The sequence below is a fragment of the Anomaloglossus baeobatrachus genome, unplaced genomic scaffold (genome assembly GCF_048569485.1).
Source record: "Anomaloglossus baeobatrachus isolate aAnoBae1 unplaced genomic scaffold, aAnoBae1.hap1 Scaffold_115, whole genome shotgun sequence".
Taxonomy (NCBI): Eukaryota; Metazoa; Chordata; class Amphibia; order Anura; family Aromobatidae; genus Anomaloglossus; species Anomaloglossus baeobatrachus.
The window spans coordinates 82,419-97,545 of NW_027441885.1; positions in this window are offsets into that span (position 1 = coordinate 82,419).

The window sequence follows — 15,127 nt, forward strand, 5'->3', positions numbered from 1 at the left end:
CGAGATGTAGCGGCCTTGCCCACAAGCACTTGTCCACGTGTCTGTGGTTAGGTGGACTTTGGGTGAAACAGCGTTGTTCAGGGCACGTGTGATGTTTTGTGACACGTGGTTATGCAACGCGGGGACGGCACACCGGGAGAAATAGTGGCGGCTGGGGACCGAGTAACGTGGGACAGCTGCCGCCATCAGGTCGCGGAATGCTTCTGTCTCCACCAGCCTAAAAGGCAAGATTTCCAGCGCAAGCAGTCGCGAAATGTTAGCATTTAGAACTGTGGCATGTGGGGTGTTGGCAGTGTATTTGCGCCTGCGTTCAAAGGTTTGCTGAATGGATAACTGAACGCTGCGCTGGGACAAGGACGTGCTTGATGATGGTGTTATTTCTGAGTAGGCAACTGCAGGTGCAGGACCGGAGGAGGCTTGTTCGCAGGCAGCATGGACAGGGGATTGGCTCGCATGCACAACCAGCGAAGACGTAGCAGTGACATTAGCAAGCACTGCTCCTCGACTCTGTTGTACTTCCCACAAAGTCGGGTGCTTGGCTGACATGTGCCTGATCATGCTGGTGGTGGTCAGGCTGCTAGTTTTGGTACCCCTGCTGATGCTGGCACGCCAGGTGTTGCAAATGGCCTTTTTAGAATCATCTGGATCCAACTTAAAAAACTGCCAGACTCGGGAAGACCTAACATTTGTACAGGCACCTTGTGTCGTGTTGTTGTTCCGGGGAACGGTTGCCTGACTTCTGCCTGGAGCCACCACCCTGCTTCTTACTGCCTGTTGGGATGCTACGCCTCCCTCCCCCTGTGCACTGCTGTCCTCGCTCTGCATATCCTCCTGCCAGGTTGGGTCAGTTACTGGATCATCCACCACGTCGTCTTCCTCTTCCGCACCCTGCTCCTCCTCCTGACTTCCTGACAATTGTGTCTCATCATCGTCCACCCCTTGTTAAGACACGTTGCCAACTTCGTGAGAACGTGGCTGCTCAAATATTTGGCCATCTGTACATACGATCTCCTCATGACCCACTTCAACATGAGCTGGCGAGAGGCCAGAATGTGCGAATGGAAACGTGAACAGCTCTTCCGAGTGTCCAAGTGTGGGATCATTAATGTCCGAGGACGTGTACTCAGCCTTGTGGTAGGAAGGAGGATCAGGTTCTGAAATGTGCGGTGCAGTATCACGGCTACTGACACTTGACCGTGTGGAAGACAGAGTGTTTGTGGTGGTGCCAATCTGACTGGAAGCATTATCCGCTATCCAACTAACAACCTGTTGACACTGGTCTTGGTTCAAGAGCGGTGTACTGCTGCGGTCCCCAAGAATTTGGGACAGGACGTGCGAGCGACTAGATGTGGCCCTTTGTTGTGGCAAAATTAGAGCTTGCCCACGACCTCGGCCTCTGCCTGCACCACCATCACGTCCACTTCCTTGTTCCTTGCCAACGCCCTTGCGCATTTTGCAATGCTGTGCTGACGTGTATTCACTAGACTTGGGCGTTATATCAAAGTTTGTGCAAATTGTGCACCTGTACGCTGCCACCGACAGGCACACACGTGCGGTTTTTAAATGCAAGCACGGACGCACTAAGAACCTAACAGGTTTTAGGAGCAAAAATTAATGACGAGAACTCTGACACTATCAGCCACTGCTGACTGACGTGTATTATACACTACACTTGTGCGTTATATAATAGTTTGGTAAAAACGCACACAAGTGCACCTGTACGCTGCCACCGACAGGCACACACGTGCGGTTTTTAAATGCAAGCACGGACGCACTAAGAACCTAACACAGGTTTTAGGAGCAAAAATTAATGACGAGAACTCTGACACTATCAGCCACTGCTGACTGACGTGTATTATACACTACACTTGTGCGTTATATAATAGTTTGGTAAAAACGCACACAAGTGCACCTGTACGCTGCCACCGACAGGCACACACGTGCGGTTTTTAAATGCAAGCACGGACGCACTAAGAACCTAACACAGGTTTTAGGAGCAAAAATTAATGACGAGAACTCTGACACTATCAGCCACTGCTGACTGACGTGTATTATACACTACACTTGTGCGTTATATAATAGTTTGGTAAAAACGCACACAAGTGCACCTGTACGCTGCCACCGACAGGCACACACGTGCGGTTTTTAAATGCAAGCACGGACGCACTAAGAACCTAACACAGGTTTTAGGAGCAAAAATTAATGACGAGAACTCTGACACTATCAGCCACTGCTGACTGACGTGTATTATACACTACACTTGTGCGTTATATAATAGTTTGGTAAAAACGCACACAAGTGCACCTGTACGCTGCCACCGACAGGCACACACGTGCGGTTTTTAAATGCAAGCACGGACGCACTAAGAACCTAACACAGGTTTTAGGAGCAAAAATTAATGACGAGAACTCTGACACTATCAGCCACTGCTGACTGACGTGTATTATACACTACACTTGTGCGTTATATAATAGTTTGGTAAAAACGCACACAAGTGCACCTGTACGCTGCCACCGACAGGCACACACGTGCGGTTTTTAAATGCAAGCACGGACGCACTAAGAACCTAACACAGGTTTTAGGAGCAAAAATTAATGACGAGAACTCTGACACTATCAGCCACTGCTGACTGACGTGTATTATACACTACACTTGTGCGTTATATAATAGTTTGGTAAAAACGCACACAAGTGCACCTGTACGCTGCCACCGACAGGCACACACGTGCGGTTTTTAAATGCAAGCACGGACGCACTAAGAACCTAACAGGTTTTAGGAGCGACAATTGCTGAGAAGTCTGACACTATCAGGACTGTTTTAGACTGTGTACACCAGCCCCAGATATGATGAAGGCTGGTATACGGTCACCACTAGGAATGGCTATATACCCTGCCTGCCTGCCTGCCTGCCTGCCTGTATACTGCTACAATAGTCCTGACAAGGACTCTTTTGGTCACTAGCCTGTATTCCAACCTGGCTATACCCTGCCTGTATACAGCAACAATAGTCCTGAGAAGGACTCTGCTACTGTACTCCGACCTGGCTATACCCTGCCTGCCTGTATACAACTAGAATAGTCCTGAGAAGGACTTTTGGTCACACTGTTTGCAGCCCTGCTACGGAAATAGCTATAAAGGGCCGCAAACCTTTCCCTGAAGCAGCGACCCTCTCCCTGCACTGACTGTCTGGATAGCTGTGAGCAGAGCACAGCGCGCCCGCCGGTATAAAGGCTCGGTCACGCTGTGCAGGCCGGCCAATCACTGCAATTCCACAACTAACAGGGCTGTGGCATTGCAGTGGTCTGCCAGCCAATCCCTGCATGAGGGCTGGCTCTCAAAAGAGCGCCAACATGCAGGGATGAAGACCACGAGTACAGCACGAGTATCGCGAGATTACTCGGTCCCCGTCGAGTAGACCGAGTACAGTGATACTCGTGCGAGTACCGAGTAGTAACAAGCATGCTCGCTCATCACTATTTATTAGTAAAATGGCTTACACTCCCCTTTTTTCCACTTTTTTCTTCACTACTTTTATAAAGAAATTTTTCCTTTCTTTATTCTTAATGCAATTTTATATAGCAACACCACCATTTTTTGCCACGAACATAATTTTTCTTGTCCGTCATCCCGTTCACCCTTACAGGGTTGTGGACAGATGCACTTGTCACTACACTTCTAAGACTCAATACAGGGTCTGGAGCTCAATGCTCCCTTTTTGTTTTTTTTTTCTTCTTTTTTTTCTTTTTTTCATTTTGTCCTTCTTCTTCTTCTTTTTCTGATTTTTGTCTCAAAAAGCTGATGAAATTTGAAACACTATACCCCAGTGATTTTATAAATGTTTCTCAATATATCACTTGAGAACTTTTATGGCCGGTATTGTAACAGTTGACCATCCCGGCAGTATTTGAAATACAGCAGTCAGTCCTCTGACGTAGCTCCATATGTGTATATATAGAGGTTCTTCCTCCTTTGATTGCATACTGTTCTTTTTTTGCCCTGATGAAGGAGATAGTGATCTCTGAAACACATTGACCGGAAAAAAGAATAAAGAGATGAAATAATTAACATCAGTTTCCTTTGGTGACAGCGCGGCACGCACCCGATTTTCCTCCTATACGTTATTGCTCTTCTACTAGGGGCTGCGGCTGTCGCCATTTGTAACGTGCATTTAGGGGTTGTGACTGGCACAACCTTAATAGGTGAGTGCAACTACTATTAATTATTTGTTACCTTACCAGGTAAGACCCTAATTTGTGCGTCTGCTCCAGAGTTATTTCCCTGATTATTAATATCTGACAGGCAGTGATTGATCCTGCATTCTCACCTTCCTCTCTGTTGCACATTCTTATTGTTCCTATATGCTCTCTATTTCCATCAGACTTTTTTTGTCCTTCGGTGGGGCTCTAACATATGTGCACCATTTATTATTTATTTTTATGGATTCCTTTCTTTTTTCATGCTAGCGTTCATTATGCAGTAGTCATTCATGATATATCTTATATTTGTGAATCCATTAGGGCTCTATATGTCTGGTGCATCACATTGGGTCTTTTCAGTGCACAATAGGCACCTTTTTCTGTTATGCTCTGCTGCCACCTTATGGACATCCTATCAGTGATGCCAGAAAAAAATGGACATGTCTCCGTGCAGCAATCACGGACACGCGGGTACGCCGCACGGAGACACGTGCAGTGAAAAATCACTGATGTGTGAGCAGACCCATTCATTATAATGGATCTGCGTATCTCAGTGATTCTGTTATGTTTAAAAAAAAGCACAAACGTACCAGAATCACTGACGTGTGAAACAGGCCTTATAGTGTTTTGATTTATGTATGTATTATACAACTTCTGTGGATCTTGTATGAGTGACTTTTCTTCATTTTATTGGATTGTTTTAAAATATTGAAATAAAGTCACGCTTCCTATGCATCCTTTTGTATTCTGATTGGCTACTATAATACAGTTTTTAGGCACTGAGATCGATACCAGAGGCATGGTCTTCCGCTTACCAGAGGATAAGCTCAAAAGGCTAAGGGACATAATAGAAGGGTTTAGTGCTGTTAATAAGGTGGCATTAAGATAAATGAAATATATCTTCTCGGTCTTCTCGTTTTCTTGCTGAGTTGTGCCAATGGACAGAGTTTTTTCTAGACATTTGCTATTGGAAACTCAGGGAACCAAAGCTCCTGGATAGAGTTGAGCGCGGTTCGTGGTTCGTGGTTCTCCAGTTCTAGGCTCGAGTGATTTTGGGGCATGTTCTAGATCGAACTAGAACTCGAGCTTTTTGCAAAAGCTCGATAGTTCTAGAAACGTTCGAGAACGGTTCTAGCAGCCAAAAAACAGCTAAATCATAGCTTGGTTTCTGCTGTAATAGTGTAAGTCACTCTGTGAATCAAACTATTAGCACATTTCAGTGTATAGTGTGCGTGAACAGCGCCTTCAGATCACTGCTGTTTCTATAATGGCGATCGCCATTTTTTTTTTTTTTTCTTGTCTTCCTTCCCTAAAAGCGCGCGTCTTGTGGGGCGGGCCAGCATGTCAGCCAATCACAGACACACACACAGCTAAGTTGACTTTGAGCCAGAGAAGCAACGGCATGTGTGATAGGATCTGCATGTCACATGTCCCTGCATTATAAAACCGGACATTTTCTTCACGGACGCCATTATCTGCCTTCTGCGTCTTTGGTGTCAGACATCACTGTCGCAGCTCCGTCCTCCTGAGTCCTATAGCCGATACAGCTGTATGCGCTGCATACACAGCGTTAGACAGCATAGGGAGAGCACTTTATAGCAGTCCTTTTAAGGGCTCAAACCGGCAGGGTCAGAGAGCCATAGGTGACAGGTCCTGCAAACAGCAACAGCATCTGTGTAGCCAAGGTCAGGGATTTCCTCCCTGCATTTCACCATTAGGAGGGAATAGAAAGGCAGGCTTCCGTTCCTCTACCCAGAGCACCACAATCCTGCCACTGTACCCTCCTGTCCTCTGCACACTCCAACTCATTATAACTAAGCCATTATACTAGCAAACACTCAGTGTACCTAGTGGCATCCTATCTGTGGCTATTGGACTTTGCTATAGTCCCACTAGTGCAAAGACATTTGCAGAGCACGTCTGCCTGCATTGCACACTCCAACTTTTTTAAACTAAGCAATTTTACTAGCAAACACTCAGTGTACCTAGTGGCATCCTATACGTGGCTATTGGACTTTGCTATAGTCCCACTAGTGCCAAGACATTTGCAGAGCGCATCTGCCTGCGTTGCACACTCCAACTAATTTTAACTTAGCCATTATACTAGCAAACACTCAGTGTACCTAGTGGCATCCTATACGTGGCTATTGGACTTTGCTATAGTCCCACTAGTGCCAAGACATTTGCAGAGCGCATCTGCCTGCGTTGCACACTCCAACTAATTATAAGTAAGCCATTATACTAGCAAACACTCAGTGTACCTAGTGGCATCCTATCTGTGGCTATTGGACTTTGCTATAGTCCCACTAGTGCAAAGACATTTGCAGAGCACGTCTGCCTGCATTGCACACTCCAACTTTTTTAAACTAAGCAATTTTACTAGCAAACACTCAGTGTACCTAGTGGCATCCTATACGTGGCTATTGGACTTTGCTATAGTCCCACTAGTGCCAAGACATTTGCAGAGCGCATCTGCCTGCGTTGCACACTCCAACTAATTATAAGTAAGCCATTATACTAGCAAACACTCAGTGTACCTAGTGGCATCCTATCTGTGGCTATTGGACTTTGCTATAGTCCCACTAGTGCCAAGACATTTGCAGAGCGCATCTGCCTGCGTTGCACACTCCAACTAATTATAAGTAAGCCATTATACTAGCAAACACTCAGTGTACCTAGTGGCATCCTATACGTGGCTATTGGACCTTGCTGTAGTCCCACTAGTGCCAAGACATTTGCAGAGCGCATCTGCCTGCGTTGCACACTCCAACTAATTATAAGTAAGCCATTATACTAGCAAACACTCAGTGTACCTAGTGGCATCCTATCTGTGGCTATTGGACTTTGCTATAGTCCCACTAGTGCCAAGACATTTGCAGAGCGCATCTGCCTGCGTTGCACACTCCAACTAATTATAAATAAGCCATTATACTAGCAAACACTCAGTGTACCTAGTGGCATCCTATACGTGGCTATTGGACCTTGCTATAGTCCCACTAGTGCCAAGACATTTGCAGAGCGCATCTGCCTGCGTTGCACACTCCAACTAATTATAAGTAAGCCATTATACTAGCAAACACTCAGTGTACCTAGTGGCATCCTATACGTGGCTATTGGACCTTGCTGTAGTCCCACTAGTGCCAAGACATTTGCAGAGCGCATCTGCCTGCGTTGCACACTCCAACTAATTATAAGTAAGCCATTATACTAGCAAACACTCAGTGTACCTAGTGGCATCCTATCTGTGGCTATTGGACTTTGCTATAGTCCCACTAGTGCCAAGACATTTGCAGAGCGCATCTGCCTGCGTTGCACACTCCAACTAATTATAAATAAGCCATTATACTAGCAAACACTCAGTGTACCTAGTGGCATCCTATACGTGGCTATTGGACCTTGCTATAGTCCCACTAGTGCCAAGACATTTGCAGAGCGCATCTGCCTGCGTTGCACACTCCAACTAATTATAAGTAAGCCATTATACTAGCAAACACTCAGTGTACCTAGTGGCATCCTATACGTGGCTATTGGACCTTGCTATAGTCCCACTAGTGCCAAGACATTTGCAGAGCGCATCTGCCTGCGTTGCACACTCCAACTAATTATAAGTAAGCCATTATACTAGCAAAAACTCAGTGTACCTAGTGGCATCCTATCTGTGGCTATTGGACTTTGCTATAGTCCCACTAGTGCAAAGACATTTGCAGAGCACGTCTGCCTGCATTGCACACTCCAACTTTTTTAAACTAAGCAATTTTACTAGCAAACACTCAGTGTACCTAGTGGCATCCTATACGTGGCTATTGGACTTTGCTATAGTCCCACTAGTGCCAAGACATTTGCAGAGCGCATCTGCCTGCGTTGCACACTCCAACTAATTTTAACTTAGCCATTATACTAGCAAACACTCAGTGTACCTAGTGGCATCCTATACGTGGCTATTGGACTTTGCTATAGTCCCACTAGTGCCAAGACATTTGCAGAGCGCATCTGCCTGCGTTGCACACTCCAACTAATTATAAGTAAGCCATTATACTAGCAAACACTCAGTGTACCTAGTGGCATCCTATACGTGGCTATTGGACCTTGCTATAGTCCCACTAGTGCCAAGACATTTGCAGAGCGCATCTGCCTGCGTTGCACACTCCAACTAATTATAAGTAAGCCATTATACTAGCAAAAACTCAGTGTACCTAGTGGCATCCTATCTGTGGCTATTGGACTTTGCTATAGTCCCACTAGTGCAAAGACATTTGCAGAGCACGTCTGCCTGCATTGCACACTCCAACTTTTTTAAACTAAGCAATTTTACTAGCAAACACTCAGTGTACCTAGTGGCATCCTATACGTGGCTATTGGACTTTGCTATAGTCCCACTAGTGCCAAGACATTTGCAGAGCGCATCTGCCTGCGTTGCACACTCCAACTAATTTTAACTTAGCCATTATACTAGCAAACACTCAGTGTACCTAGTGGCATCCTATACGTGGCTATTGGACTTTGCTATAGTCCCACTAGTGCCAAGACATTTGCAGAGCGCATCTGCCTGCGTTGCACACTCCAACTAATTATAAGTAAGCCATTATACTAGCAAACACTCAGTGTACCTAGTGGCATCCTATACGTGGCTATTGGACTTTGCTATAGTCCCACTAGTGCCAAGACATTTGCAGAGCGCATCTGCCTGCGTTGCACACTCCAACTAATTATAAGTAAGCCATTATACTAGCAAACACTCAGTGTACCTAGTGGCATCCTATACGTGGCTATTGGACCTTGCTATAGTTCCACTAGTGCCAAGACATTTGCAGAGCGCATCTGCCTGCGTTGCACACTCCAACTAATTATAAGTAAGCCATTATACTAGCAAACACTCAGTGTACCTAGTGGCATCCTATCTGTGGCTATTGGACTTTGCTATAGTCCCACTAGTGCCAAGACATTTGCAGAGCGCATCTGCCTGCGTTGCACACTCCAACTAATTATAAGTAAGCCATTATACTAGCAAACACTCAGTGTACCTAGTGGCATCCTATACGTGGCTATTGGACTTTGCTATAGTCCCACTAGTGCCAGGACATTTGCAGAGCGCATCTGCCTGCGTTGCACACTCCAACTAATTATAAGTAAGCCATTATACTAGCAAACACTCAGTGTACCTAGTGGCATCCTATACGTGGCTATTGGACTTTGCTATAGTCCCACTAGTGCCAAGACATTTGCAGAGCGCATCTGCCTGCGTTGCACACTCCAACTAATTTTAACTTAGCCATTATACTAGCAAACACTCAGTGTACCTAGTGGCATCCTATACGTGGCTATTGGACTTTGCTATAGTCCCACTAGTGCCAAGACATTTGCAGAGCGCATCTGCCTGCGTTGCACACTCCAACTAATTATAAGTAAGCCATTATACTAGCAAACACTCAGTGTACCTAGTGGCATCCTATACGTGGCTATTGGACTTTGCTATAGTCCCACTAGTGCCAAGACATTTGCAGAGCGCATCTGCCTGCGTTGCACACTCCAACTAATTTTAACTTAGCCATTATACTAGCAAACACTCAGTGTACCTAGTGGCATCCTATACGTGGCTATTGGACTTTGCTATAGTCCCACTAGTGCCAAGACATTTGCAGAGCGCATCTGCCTGCGTTGCACACTCCAACTCATTATAACTAAGTTGCATTGTCAGGGATATTTATTCTTTATTATTCTGCTGTTAATAAAGCTAGACCACCACTGCAATCTTCACCACCTCTCAATTTTTACTACCACATTTTCAGTCCACAATCTTGTCGCAATCAACATGAGTGGCAAAATGACAGATGCTGGTGGAAAGTGGAAGAGGCGTGGTGGAAAAGGCAAAAAAGGTTTTGTCTGTGGGGAAAGTGGCAAAGCTCCATTATCATCTGCTGAAGATAGACCATCTACCAGCAAAAGTAAGATGTCTACTACTTACCGTGGACAATCCGATGTGCTCCCTTTTTTACGGACACGAACAACAGGAAGAAAGGTAGATGATGGGCAAAAAAGGAAAATGCTTGAATGGATCTCAAGTGGTCCAACAAATGCCCTCTCAGCCACTTCAAGTACCGCATCCAAAAAACACCAGTCCTCTGAGTTGTCATCCCAATCACACTTGATTTCTCCCAGCTCTGAAGTCTCCATCAGCCCTGCACAGTATGGTGGAACTGAGATGGCTGAGTCTGCAGAGCTGTTCAGTCACACTATAGCCTGGGAATCAGAGGTCTGCTCCCAAGCTACAGTGAGTACAGAACAGGAAATGGTCTGCAGTGATGCCCAGAACCTTTGTGACTCTGATTCAGGCCGTGAGGACCAAGTTTCTGAGCATAATGTTGACCCTTTGTCACAAACTGTAACACCTGTGGTTATAGACAATGAGGAACATACTGATGAAGATGAGACGCAGATACCCGATTGGGATGACAACTTAAATATTCGGTCAGGGCAAGAAGAGGCTCGGTCTGAGGGGGAGGGGAGTGCAAACACAACAATTGATGATGGAGTTCTAGATCCCACCTACTGTCAACCCCCAGTCAGGCACTCGAGGAGGTCAACAGAGGCGGTGGAGGAGGATGCAACCGACGACGAAGTTACCTTGCGCCTTCCTGGACAGAGTCGGAGCACTGGTAGCACGTCTACAACTGCATCCTCAGCCACCACTCTGCCTATGAGCATTATTCGGGGTGGATCAACAGGTCGCATGGCCTCTAAGCCTTGCCTAGCCTGGTCCTTTTTTGACATAGAAAAAGATCGCCCAAATCATGTGATATGTAAAATTTGTCATGATTCTCTTAGTAGAGGTCAAAACCTCAGCAGTTTGACAACTTCTTCCATGAATCGTCACATCAACAGTCCGGAACCGATGGAGCGAGAAGACGGGTCACCACAGGGATCAGAGATGGTACGGACTGACGGGATGGCAGATAGTCAGCGTTCGGGGTTTGGGAATCGGCAGGACCGGATGGCGAGGCAGGAGCGGCTCTAGAAGAGAGATAGGTAAGTATATCACAGAGACACAAGGAGACCTGACTCCTAGCTTAGGAAACACGAAGAACAGGCCCCGCCCACTTGTGCGTGATTCCTTCTGCGCAGTGAGAACGCTGGTGGCCTGACCAGGCAGGCTTGGGGCGGAGGTGGAGGACCCAGATGAGGTGGAGGATGCAGAAGCTGTGGCGGAACTTGGACAGACAGAGGATTGACACACAAGTCGTGGGGACGGCAAGACTTTTGCAGCAGACCCTTCACCATCTATCACCATAGTTACCCAGTGCCCAGTCAGCGACATGTAACGTCCCTGTCCATGCTTACTGGTCCAAGTATCGGTGGTGAAATGCACCCGTTCACACACAGAGTTTCTCAAGGAAGCGGTGATGTTGTGTGCGACATGCTGGTGTAGCGCGGGCACACCTTTCTTAGAGAAGTAGTGGCGACTAGGCATCTGGTACTGGGGCACAGCGACAGACATAAGGTCTCTAAAATCCTGTGTGTCCACTAGGCGGAAAGGCAGCATTTCGGTAGCCAACAGCTTACAGAGGGATAGAGTCAACCTCTTAGCTTTGTCATGGGTCGGAGGAAGTGGCCTTTTATTTGACCACATCTGAGGGACAGAGATCTGGCTGCTGTGTGTAGACGGTGTTGAGTAGGGTGTCCCTGGAAAAATGCAGGTTTGTGAGGAAAGTGCAGGCGGAGACATGATGTTGCCTTCATCCAACGTTGGTGCTATCGATGTCTGAGAGAGCTGTACACACTCACTTGTTTCCCCTTCCAAACCAACTGACGACCTTACAAGCAAACTGCCTGTTGCGGTTACAGTGGTGGAAGTTTGGCGTGGAAAAACAGGTGTGACAGCTGTCCCCACAGTCCTAGAAGATGAAGAGCGCGCGGATGCACTGGAAGGTGCGGGCGGTGGATGGTTCGCTCTTGCAGCATTGCAGCACAGTGAGCTTCCCACCGGGACCTATGATATTTATTCATGTGACGATTCATGGAAGAAGTTGTCAAACTGCTGAGGTTTTGACCTCTACTAAGAGAATCATGACAAATTTTACATATCACATGATTTGGGCGATCTTTTTCTATGTCAAAAAAGGACCAGGCTAGGCAAGGCTTAGAGGCCATGCGACCTGTTGATCCACCCCGAATAATGCTCATAGGCAGAGTGGTGGCTGAGGATGCAGTTGTAGACGTGCTACCAGTGCTCCGACTCTGTCCAGGAAGGCGCAAGGTAACTTCGTCGTCGGTTGCATCCTCCTCCACCGCCTCTGTTGACCTCCTCGAGTGCCTGACTGGGGGTTGACAGTAGGTGGGATCTAGAACTTCATCATCAATTGTTGTGTTTGCACTCCCCTCCCCCTCAGACCGAGCCTCTTCTTGCCCTGACCGAATATTTAAGTTGTCATCCCAATCGGGTATCTGCGTCTCATCTTCATCAGTATGTTCCTCATTGTCTATAACCACAGGTGTTACAGTTTGTGACAAAGGGTCAACATCATGCTCAGAAACTTGGTCCTCACGGCCTGAATCAGAGTCACAAAGGTTCTGGGCATCACTGCAGACCATTTCCTGTTCTGTACTCACTGTAGCTTGGGAGCAGACCTCTGATTCCCAGGCTATAGTGTGACTGAACAGCTCTGCAGACTCAGCCATCTCAGTTCCACCATACTGTGCAGGGCTGATGGAGACTTCAGAGCTGGGAGAAATCAAGTGTGATTGGGATGACAACTCAGAGGACTGGTGTTTTTTGGATGCGGTACTTGAAGTGGCTGAGAGGGCACTTGTTGGACCACTTGAGATCCATTCAAGCATTTTCCTTTTTTGCCCATCATCTACCTTTCTTCCTGTTGTTCGTGTCCGTAAAAAAGGGAGCACATCGGATTGTCCACGGTAAGTAGTAGACATCTTACTTTTGCTGGTAGATGGTCTATCTTCAGCAGATGATAATGGAGCTTTGCCACTTTCCCCACAGACAAAACCTTTTTTGCCTTTTCCACCACGCCTCTTCCCCTTTCCACCAGCATCTGTCATTTTGCCACTCATGTTGATTGCGACAAAATTGTGGACTGAAAATGTGGTAGTAAAAATTGAGAGGTGGTGAAGATTGCAGTGGTGGTCTAGCTTTATTAACAGCAGAATAATAAAGAATAAATATCCCTGACAATGCAACTTAGTTATAATGAGTTGGAGTGTGCAACGCAGGCAGATGCGCTCTGCAAATGTCTTGGCACTAGTGGGACTATAGCAAAGTCCAATAGCCACGTATAGGATGCCACTAGGTACACTGAGTGTTTGCTAGTATAATGGCTAAGTTAAAATTAGTTGGAGTGTGCAACGCAGGCAGATGCGCTCTGCAAATGTCTTGGCACTAGTGGGACTATAGCAAAGTCCAATAGCCACGTATAGGATGCCACTAGGTACACTGAGTGTTTGCTAGTATAATGGCTTACTTATAATAAGTTGGAGTGTGCAACGCAGGCAGATGCGCTCTGCAAATGTCTTGGCACTAGTGGGACTATAGCAAAGTCCAATAGCCACGTATAGGATGCCACTAGGTACACTGAGTGTTTGCTAGTATAATGGCTAAGTTAAAATTAGTTGGAGTGTGCAACGCAGGCAGATGCGCTCTGCAAATGTCTTGGCACTAGTGGGACTATAGCAAAGTCCAATAGCCACGTATAGGATGCCACTAGGTAAACTGAGTGTTTGCTAGTATAATGGCTTACTTATAATTAGTTGGAGTGTGCAACGCAGGCAGATGCGCTCTGCAAATGTCTTGGCACTAGTGGGACTATAGCAAAGTCCAATAGCCAGGTATAGGATGCCACTAGGTACACTGAGTGTTTGCTAGTATAATGGCTTACTTATAATTAGTTGGAGTGTGCAACGCAGGCAGATGCGCTCTGCAAATGTCTTGGCACTAGTGGGACTATAGCAAAGTCCAATAGCCACAGATAGGATGCCACTAGGTACACTGAGTGTTTGCTAGTATAATGGCTTACTTATAATTAGTTGGAGTGTGCAACGCAGGCAGATGCGCTCTGCAAATGTCTTGGCACTAGTGGGACTATAGCAAGGTCCAATAGCCACGTATAGGATGCCACTAGGTACACTGAGTGTTTGCTAGTATAATGGCTTACTTATAATTAGTTGGAGTGTGCAACGCAGGCAGATGCGCTCTGCAAATGTCTTGGCACTAGTGGGACTATAGCAAAGTCCAATAGCCACGTATAGGATGCCACTAGGTACACTGAGTGTTTGCTAGTATAATGGCTTACTTATAATTAGTTGGAGTGTGCAACGCAGGCAGATGCGCTCTGCAAATGTCTTGGCACTAGTGGGACTATAGCAAGGTTCAATAGCCACGTATAGGATGCCACTAGGTACACTGAGTGTTTGCTAGTAAAATGGCTTACTTATAATTAGTTGGAGTGTGCAACGCAGGCAGATGCGCTCTGCAAATGTCTTGGCACTAGTGGGACTATAGCAAAGTCCAATAGCCACGTATAGGATGCCACTAGGTACACTGAGTGTTTGCTAGTATAATGGCTAAGTTAAAATTAGTTGGAGTGTGCAACGCAGGCAGATGCGCTCTGCAAATGTCTTGGCACTAGTGGGACTATAGCAAAGTCCAATAGCCACGTATAGGATGCCACTAGGTACATTGAGTGTTTGCTAGTAAAATTGCTTAGTTTAAAAAAGTTGGAGTGTGCAATGCAGGCAGACGTGCTCTGCAAATGTCTTTGCACTAGTGGGACTATAGCAAAGTCCAATAGCCACAGATAGGATGCCACTAGGTACACTGAGTTTTTGCTAGTATAATGGCTTACTTATAATTAGTTGGAGTGTGCAACGCAGGCAGATGCGCTCTGCAAATGTCTTGGCACTAGTGGGACTATAGCAAGGTCCAAT